Below are 8,401 nucleotides of genomic sequence, written 5' to 3' on the forward strand. Positions count from 1 at the left end.
GAAGGTGGGGAAGAGCGGAAAGGAAGGGGGGGGGGGTATTGGTAGCTATGCTTGACAAGTAGTCATTTTGACTCCTACCTTTTGTCCAATACTGGAGTCAAAATGACTACTTGTCAAGCATAGCTACCAATACCCCCCCCCCCCCCCTTCCTTTCCGCTCTTCCCCACCTTCACCAAAAAAATTTTCATTTCTTTTCCTACCGTCCCTTCATCAATTGTAGAACCATCGTTTCAAAAAAAAATATTAATATATATGTATGACCGCGTTTCAAGGTCGAGACTAAAAACTTGAGATTAGTGTAAAACCGATTAAGCTTTCGCTGCTTGACAGCCATCGCCATAATTTAAAAAAGCTTTTCGTTTTTCTGGCAAAAGCTAATTAAGTTCGCTAGGTTTGTCAACTTGAAAATCTATCCATGATCAAAAAAGTTTAAATTTTACTGACAGATCGCTCTGAACGATTTGGTTTATAGCAATCAGAATAATATTAAATATATATATATATATTAAATTTTAAGCAATTTCGTTGGTTTGCAGCATGCGCGCATTTAATTTCATCGTGCATATTGATATGATAGGTCGATAAAATCAGTGCGCCATTGAAATTTTGCAATTTTCGAAATTTGGTTGTTTTAACAAATTGAAAATATTCAGTTAGTCAATCTCAATTTCTAGCAAAATCATTTTAGTTGCTTTCTCTGACAGGAAAACCGATTGATAATAACTTTGTTTGCGAGCTAAATAAAATACTAGAATATGGCAATGGCTTCGCATAAAAAAATGATTTTGGTTTTGAACTTTAGTATTCGTCATAATAGCAGCAAAAAATTGTTTGGTCAGGGTGTTACCGTTTTAATAGCTCTATAAAACTAACAGATTTATTGCGGTTTGACAAGTAGCCGTGATAAGATCAATTTTGATTGGTGCGCCATTTTGTATTGCCACGCCACACTTATGGTAAATTTATAAGAGACGTGGTGCAGCTAACAAGTTTTAACGTGGTAATATAAGCAACCACAATAAATTTGCTTTATTAACAGTTTTATTTTGATTTTCTAGCTTGCTATAAGTGTGTTTGGACTCGTATCCTCTTGGTATTGCGCAATACCACAATAAACCCACAATACCACAATAAAACCTTTATAAAATTCAAGTAAAATCAAGAGGCTTTTGAATTGGTACTTGGGATACGTGCTTCATGAGCAAAGTCACTTCTTCAAGTCCATAAAAACTACCGATCTAATAAGCGTTTTGTACCGTGTGAAGCTGAATACGGCAGCGTGTGCTTCGGGATCGTAGCCATTTTCGAAAGATTTCCCTCTTGAATGCGCCGCAGGATCTCGTTGCTAGTGTTGTCCACGGTTACCAACGATCTCAAAGACACTAACTCATCTACCACTTTTAGCTCGTCGCCGTCTATGGTTACCGTCCGTGGGAGGCATACATTTATTTCCTTTGAGCTTTTTCCTTTCATGTATTTGGTCTTCGACGCATTAATTTTTAACCTAATCCTCCTAGACTCCACTTTCAGTCAGGCATAGATTACCTCCGCCGTTGTAGTCTGCAAAGCCTAGGAGTGGAGTTTCGCCCGCTCGTCGGATCGCCCTCTCAAGAGCGTGGTTAAACAGCATACAGGATAATCCGTCACCTTGTCTGTCTGCAGCAGCACGAGCCTCCATGAAGCTCACGAGAACTCTGTTTCGTTATTATTTTTCATATGCGTCAGACCACTTCGTCGCACGCGGTGATCTAGTGTGCTATGCGTGATGTATGAATTTGTGCTGTTTTCGCATACCGATTCAAGATCCAAAACGAGACTTTTAAATTTAAATTGTAATGAAACTAAAAGAGACAGGTGATTTCATGAAGCAGGGCGCATTTCGATACAAAATTTTCTCAGCTATCGAATGAAAGTATACTTTTTACCTTTGTTATACTATAACAAAGGTTTAAAAATTGGTCGAAAACACGAAGTTGATCCGAGTCTCATATACCAATCGATAAGGTTCGACGAATTGAGCAATGTCTGTCTGTCTGTGTGTGTGTATGTGTGTGTGTGTGTGTGTGTGTATGTGTATGTGTGTGTGTGTGTGTGTGTGTGTGTGTGTGTGTGTGTGTGTGTGTGTGTGTGTGTGTGTGTGTGTGTGTGTGTGTCTGTGTGTGTGTGTGTGTGTGTATGTGTGTACGTCACATACACGACGCTTGACTTTAGTCGTCTGTTTCTCGGAGATGGCTGAACAGATTCGTTTGCTATTACGCTTATTTGAAAGGTGTTATTACCTTGTAGATCACTATTGAATTGTTTTGCGGTCCGACATTTTGTTTAAAAGTTACTAGCAAAAATGTAAAAATTACGTGACATGATTTTCTTCGGAACCGCTCAACTGATTTCAACAATTTTAGTATCATATTAAAGCTCTTGCTACTGCAAATTTTTTGGGAGAGTTTTATCGAAAACAATTAGGCGGTACAAAAGTTATGCTTAAATATGTAATTGTAATTGTAATTGTAATTGTAATTGTAATTGTAATTGTAATTGTAATTTATTAGAGATACGTTAACCACTTAGTTTAGAACTTTGTTCAGGGTCAAGGATTTATAAAGAGAAACATTACAATGGAAATCCAATAAGTCGTCTGTATGTATGTCTGTATGTGCTTTTTCAAGGTGTCAATTAGTCGAACGCTTCTCAGAGATGGCCAAACCGATTTATGCGCTATTAGTCTCATTTGGTAGGTAATATGGCCTCATAGATCACTATTGATTTGTTTTTTGATTGGATGTTTAATTTGAAAGTTATGAGCAGTCGTGCACAGCGTAATAAAATTTACAATTATCTATAACGATTTTTACCAGATAATTAAGCAGATTTCAATTGTCTTAGTATCAAACGAGAGGCCTTAACACTGTGAACATATCTGGTAAATTTTATTAGAATCGGCCTTACCAGTCAAAAGTTATTTGATAAAACATTGATGAAATTATTTAAGCAAACTTTACTGATTGAACCAAATAGAAAAAAAACGCGATCTTGTGCTCTAGCGTAAAAATGCTTAATTTTCCAGGTGGTGTGCCTTTGGAAAAGTTTATTAAAAAAATATGGCGCAACTTTATACACTATTAGGGTGACCGTAAATCTACCTGTTAGGGTGATACAAATTTTTGTTTTTTTTAAATGCGTCCAAAAAAGTACAGTGTCTCTACAAAAGTTGTAGAACACAGTAAAATAAGCAACTTTGCTGTACATAGTAACTATCTATCTCTTACTGGTTGCGAAGTGTAAGGATTTTTTTAAAAGGCAACGAAAATTGAAAAATTGAGATATCGAAAAGCGGCCACGTTACAATTTAGATAATTCATTTTTACACGTCAAAAAAAAAAATTCAGCCAGATCGGTTTTCTAGATACTGAGATTCACGCACCGTCGCTGAAAACATCGCTGGTTTCGAGGAGAGCGAGTTTAAACTATTGTACAGCACTGCACTTCCTTTCAAGCGATCTCACAATTTTACTGTCAATTCTCAATGAGACCACGTACCGAAAAATACTTTGGGCTCAATATTTCTGAAGGTAGTCCCTGAGAGTCCCCCCTGAAATATCAATCCTGCCCAAGAACTTTGCACACGATTTTTTGATTGATTTCAAATTTTCTACAAATTTATCAGTATATTACATACACATGCATATGTGTTGATGATAACTACTATTACTGCCCATAAACGCATAACAGTCCCATGTGATTTTTCACCACTTTTGAAGTAAGCCTGGGAATCATCTTTAAATTGTTCATTCTTTCAATATTTCAAATAGTAATGTTATGTTTGTTCCCAAATTCTTCAAAAAAATATGAAATTTGAACATAGAAGCACCTTGAATCATAAAAAACCCGTCATGCGACACCTCCAAGTACTCGAAATTGCAAAACTAGACCATTGGTAGTCGTATAAAATGTTATGAACACGTTCGGGAATATTCCGGATCGGGGATCAGTGTCTGAATTGAACTAAAATACAACATGTGACAACTTTAATTACTCTAAATTAACAAAGTAGTTCATTTGTTGTCATATAAAGTTTACAGGATTACATTGGCCACAGCCGGACGCGTTCTAGGAACGTTCCGAATACATTCAGGAAAACGGCCAGTTTCTAACTTAAATCAAACCCCAGAATGCGACCCCGCTATTAATTCAAAATAACAAATTACAGATAAAAGGAAGATATTTATTGATTGCTTGGAAATGTTATACAAATTTATCAGTATATTACATAGACATACATATGTATTGATGATAACTACCATAGTGTTATCAAAAAGTTGAGTTGAGTTGAGTCCGAAGACGCGTCGAATTCTAACTCAAATGACAAATGAGATGGTATAACAAAGGTTCCTTTCACCAATAGGTGGATTAAATCGGGTTTTATATTAAAGTTATTTAAGAACCCAAAAATAAAAATTTCTAATAACTTTGTAATGATCGAGATTTGACCATATGCGTAGATCTTTTTTTTGTCAAATGTGGTTTGAAATACTTGCACCGAGTTACCTAACATCCTGTATAATGCCAAATTTTTACAACATTATATACCACACGTAAAGTTTTCTTCAACGAGAGGCGAGAGCACAACTTTACCATCTGTCTGCTTAAATAGGAAACTTCTCAACTGCGAAAATACATATAATTTGCATAACAATGACATAATCTGCACACAAGTACGACGATAAGGTAAGTAACAAAAATCTTGGAAAGATTTTTCAAGGTTGGCAATTGAGAAACCAAAACAAAGCTATGCAATACTGTTGTCTGGAAGCTTAATTTATAATTCTCAGAAACTATTTTTACGTAGTTTGATTATATCGCCAAAAACGTCGGGCTGTTACACTAAAATCTCTGGTTTTCCCGGTTACACCTACAGAAATTATACTTTTACATTAAATTTAATAGAAAAGATAGGACTCGTGCAATAGCCGGGGTGAGTCAGTGAGTATTTCATAAAAAAGCTCAGTAAATTTAAGTGACATAAACGACTAAGATTTAAAAAAAAATTACAATTTTAGATTTTTTGTTATAAGATTATAATCACTTTAACACTTTTAGGCCATTCGTGACTTCTGCGGGGTTGGGATTTGAGCCCGGGTCCTCGGCGTGAGAGGCGTGAATGCTAACCAATACACCGGGACCCCTTTTAGATTTTTTAATTTTAGATTTTGATTTTACTGCTTTTTCCAATTATTTTGATACTAATTTTGCAATAATCCAACCAACAGTAGATGAAAAACGATCATACACATTCCAGTGTGGCGTGGAATAACTTCGATGAAATAATACGCCGCATCTGCAAAAACACGATTGTCAAACTTTATGTTCTTTTTCTTGTACTCAATGTATTGGAAGAATTTTTTTGATTTGTTGGTAGAAGTTTAGAAAAGACTTTTATAACTTTTGCGATTTGCAAACGAAACACATCTTGAAAAAAAAAAAAAAAAAAAAAAAACACTTCCGGCATAGCGTAAAAACCTATCAGATATTTGACCACTTTTTAGTATGACTCTCTGTTAAGATGAATATAAAAAGCAATAATCAGCAATTGTTTAATATCGAAACGGAATTTCAAAAAATAAATAATGGAAGTTGCGTTCTCTGGGCTGTATTTTATCACATTCAAAAAAATAAATTGAAATTGATTAAATGTAAAACGATACAAATAAAATAGTACGTCTAAAAACATTACCTTTTATTTACAAGCGAGCTGCGACAGTAATGATAGACGGCATTGTTGTCGAACTGAGTTGAATCCTATATATGGCAATTTCCCTATTACATCTTTTATAATTTCTAAAAATTTCTTCAAGCCAACAGACTTTTTTTTGATGAAATATAAAATACTGTGTAGGTAAATGTTTTTTCTTTTAAATCACTCAGCACTCTTATTGAACATGAAAGGTTATGTCAGGAGGAACTTTCCGCTAAACCGCTTTAGCGTACATCTCTACTCTACCACAACTCTTCACAGCTCCCAGTATAAACAATGACTGATCCTACAATGTAAACATTAAAGCGAAGAAATTGCTTATTTTTCCAGCAAAGCGATAAAACCACTCATTCCAATCATCACTATGCTTTAGACATTGCTACCCCACGAATTTGCATCTATCAAACCAGCTGACAGCAGTTCTCACGTATCACTTATGCTTTGATTTCTTTTCGTTCTGACGTTTGATTCAATTTGTTGATCTTTTCAATTAGAAGCAATGTGCTTGAATCATCGGCCGTTGCCGTTTAACTTCACTCGCACGTTGCCATCTGCGGTCCACCGATGTAGGTTGAGGTGCGTCGTAAATTCACATTCTGATCTTTAAATTGCAACTATATTATCAATCTAAATCATTTCGCGGGGATACGAAGCCACGTGCAAACTTAAACACAGAAGCAGCTGATATACGAGTGCTTCGCGAATACACCTTGTTCACCGGTTTCGCGAATTCTCCTTGCTAGACATGCCAGCAGGAGCAAACGATCTGATTCCGGGCCTACCACAAACGATACTGACTGTTGGGACTGCTGTTTGGCGTTGATTCAGCTGGAACCATGCACAACGGCAGATAAGTAGTGTTTGCCATCTCCCGATCCGGTCATAGCGACGTGCATTCCCATCTTCGTTCGCAGTAGCAGCCACAAGAGGAGAAAGTTGCTGCGACGGGATGTGACGTCATGAATGGTGTGTAGTCCAAGGCGATACTTTTGGGCGGGAAAATTGCGCGCATGTCCAATTCCGACGGTTGATTCTCAATGGGAACGAAGTTTTGCCCGAGAGGCGGTCACGGAGGTGAACTGTAAATGTTGGTAAACGAGTCGTCTAGTCACATGGCCAGCGGTTGTTAGCCTATTGCTGCTGACTGACATTGAATTGTGGAACACTTTTCAACAAGTCGTCATATTTGAAATTATAAATTTAATTTAAAAACTCCTCAAATACTGCTTCAGCCTTCAGACTGGAAATGTTGCAAACTTGTAGTACCAAGTACCTTGCAGGGTAAACAATGTGATTAAGAACAGTATCGTGTAGTCTAAAGCAAAAGCGAAGAAAACTTTCTGGTGCACATTTATCCTAGTTCTAATTTCTAGTGTCCAAGTTTCCGATTATGCCTAAATTGCCTGGTCTAAACTGAAGTGGCTGCCATAAGCAATAAACTTCATTTCCTGTAAAAGGTATGAAATCAATATCGCTATCAACATCAATAGCGTTTTCATCAAATTTCTCTTAAAATGGTTGTTATCTACCAATTTGAAGCTCTGATACCGTTCCACAATTTGTTCTTTGACGTGAAACACCTATCTCTTTTAGTTTCGTTGCAATTTAAATGTAAAGATATCGTTTTGGGTCTTGAATTAGTATCTGAAAACTGCACGAATTCATACATCACGCATAACCACTAGGTCACCGCGTGCGTCGGACACGGTTTGACATGTATGAAAAACCATGTTTCGTACACAACAAAAATACATGGTAGAACAGTTTAATAAATTCGTATTAGTTGAGCTGGCGAAAGGGCAATGGCCAAAATATATTAAGACTGAGCCGGCGAGAGGGGTATGACCACTGTAACATACAGTGTTGTTCAATGTTGAACCGACGAGGAAGTATGGCCAACATCTATGTCGAGATTAGTCTAAGTCAATGTTTTGGAACCGGTAATACATTGGATAGGTAGAATATCATGACCATTGGCTTTAGGAAGGGAAGGTAGATAGACGTACAACATCGATGACAAGATATCCCAAGTAACAATTTGTGTTTTATTATACTCTTATGATGGCATTTAAGACCAAAATTGGTCTTGAAGACCACCATAAGAGTACAATAAAACTCACATTGTTGCATGGGATGGCGGATACTGGGACTATTATGCGTGACCTAACAAAGATTTTGAGATAAGTAGTATTTACGCATGGGGAGGATGTGGCAACCTGGTATTTATACCATATTAGAGGATTTGCCTGTACTGCATAATGTGTGTTGTTTACACGTTACTTAGGTGGTTACCGGTAGCGTGTAACGGGACGGAGAGGATGGGTTAGAGTGACAGTTTCCCGCGTTAAATGGGGGCGTCAGTCAGTCAGTCGTAAAATGCTGAACAAGCAGGATATCACAGCAACCGTCGACGACGTCGATCTAGAAGTTCTAGAGAAGTTCGAGTATTTGGGATCGCCGGTGACCGCGGACAAGATTAGTAAGAAGATCCAGCGGCGCCTTCAAGTTAGAAATGGGGCCCTTCGCCAACCGCCTTTGCCCTTCGCCAACCGGTGCAATCAATAAGCATACACCGCCGTATAAGGTTGACAATTTACAAAACTCTTATTAGACCAGTAGTTTTTTATGGACCTAAACCTATGACGTTG

The 8,401-nt window shown here is 37.2% G+C and overlaps 1 protein-coding gene across 1 annotated transcript in view; it reads right to left on the bottom strand.

Annotated features, from left to right (window-relative positions):
* Positions 1 to 6,423, bottom strand: part of LOC128738823 (neuropeptide CCHamide-1 receptor-like) — a 130,547-nt gene extending 124,124 nt beyond the window's left edge. The window contains exon 1 of the mRNA XM_053834232.1: positions 5,733 to 6,423. The gene's annotated coding sequence lies outside the window, so the exon portion shown is untranslated. The remainder of the gene's footprint in view (positions 1 to 5,732) is intronic.
* Between the last annotated feature and the right edge of the window lie 1,978 nt (positions 6,424 to 8,401).

The sequence above is a fragment of the Sabethes cyaneus genome, chromosome 2 (assembly GCF_943734655.1).
Source record: "Sabethes cyaneus chromosome 2, idSabCyanKW18_F2, whole genome shotgun sequence".
Classification (NCBI taxonomy): domain Eukaryota; kingdom Metazoa; phylum Arthropoda; class Insecta; order Diptera; family Culicidae; genus Sabethes; species Sabethes cyaneus.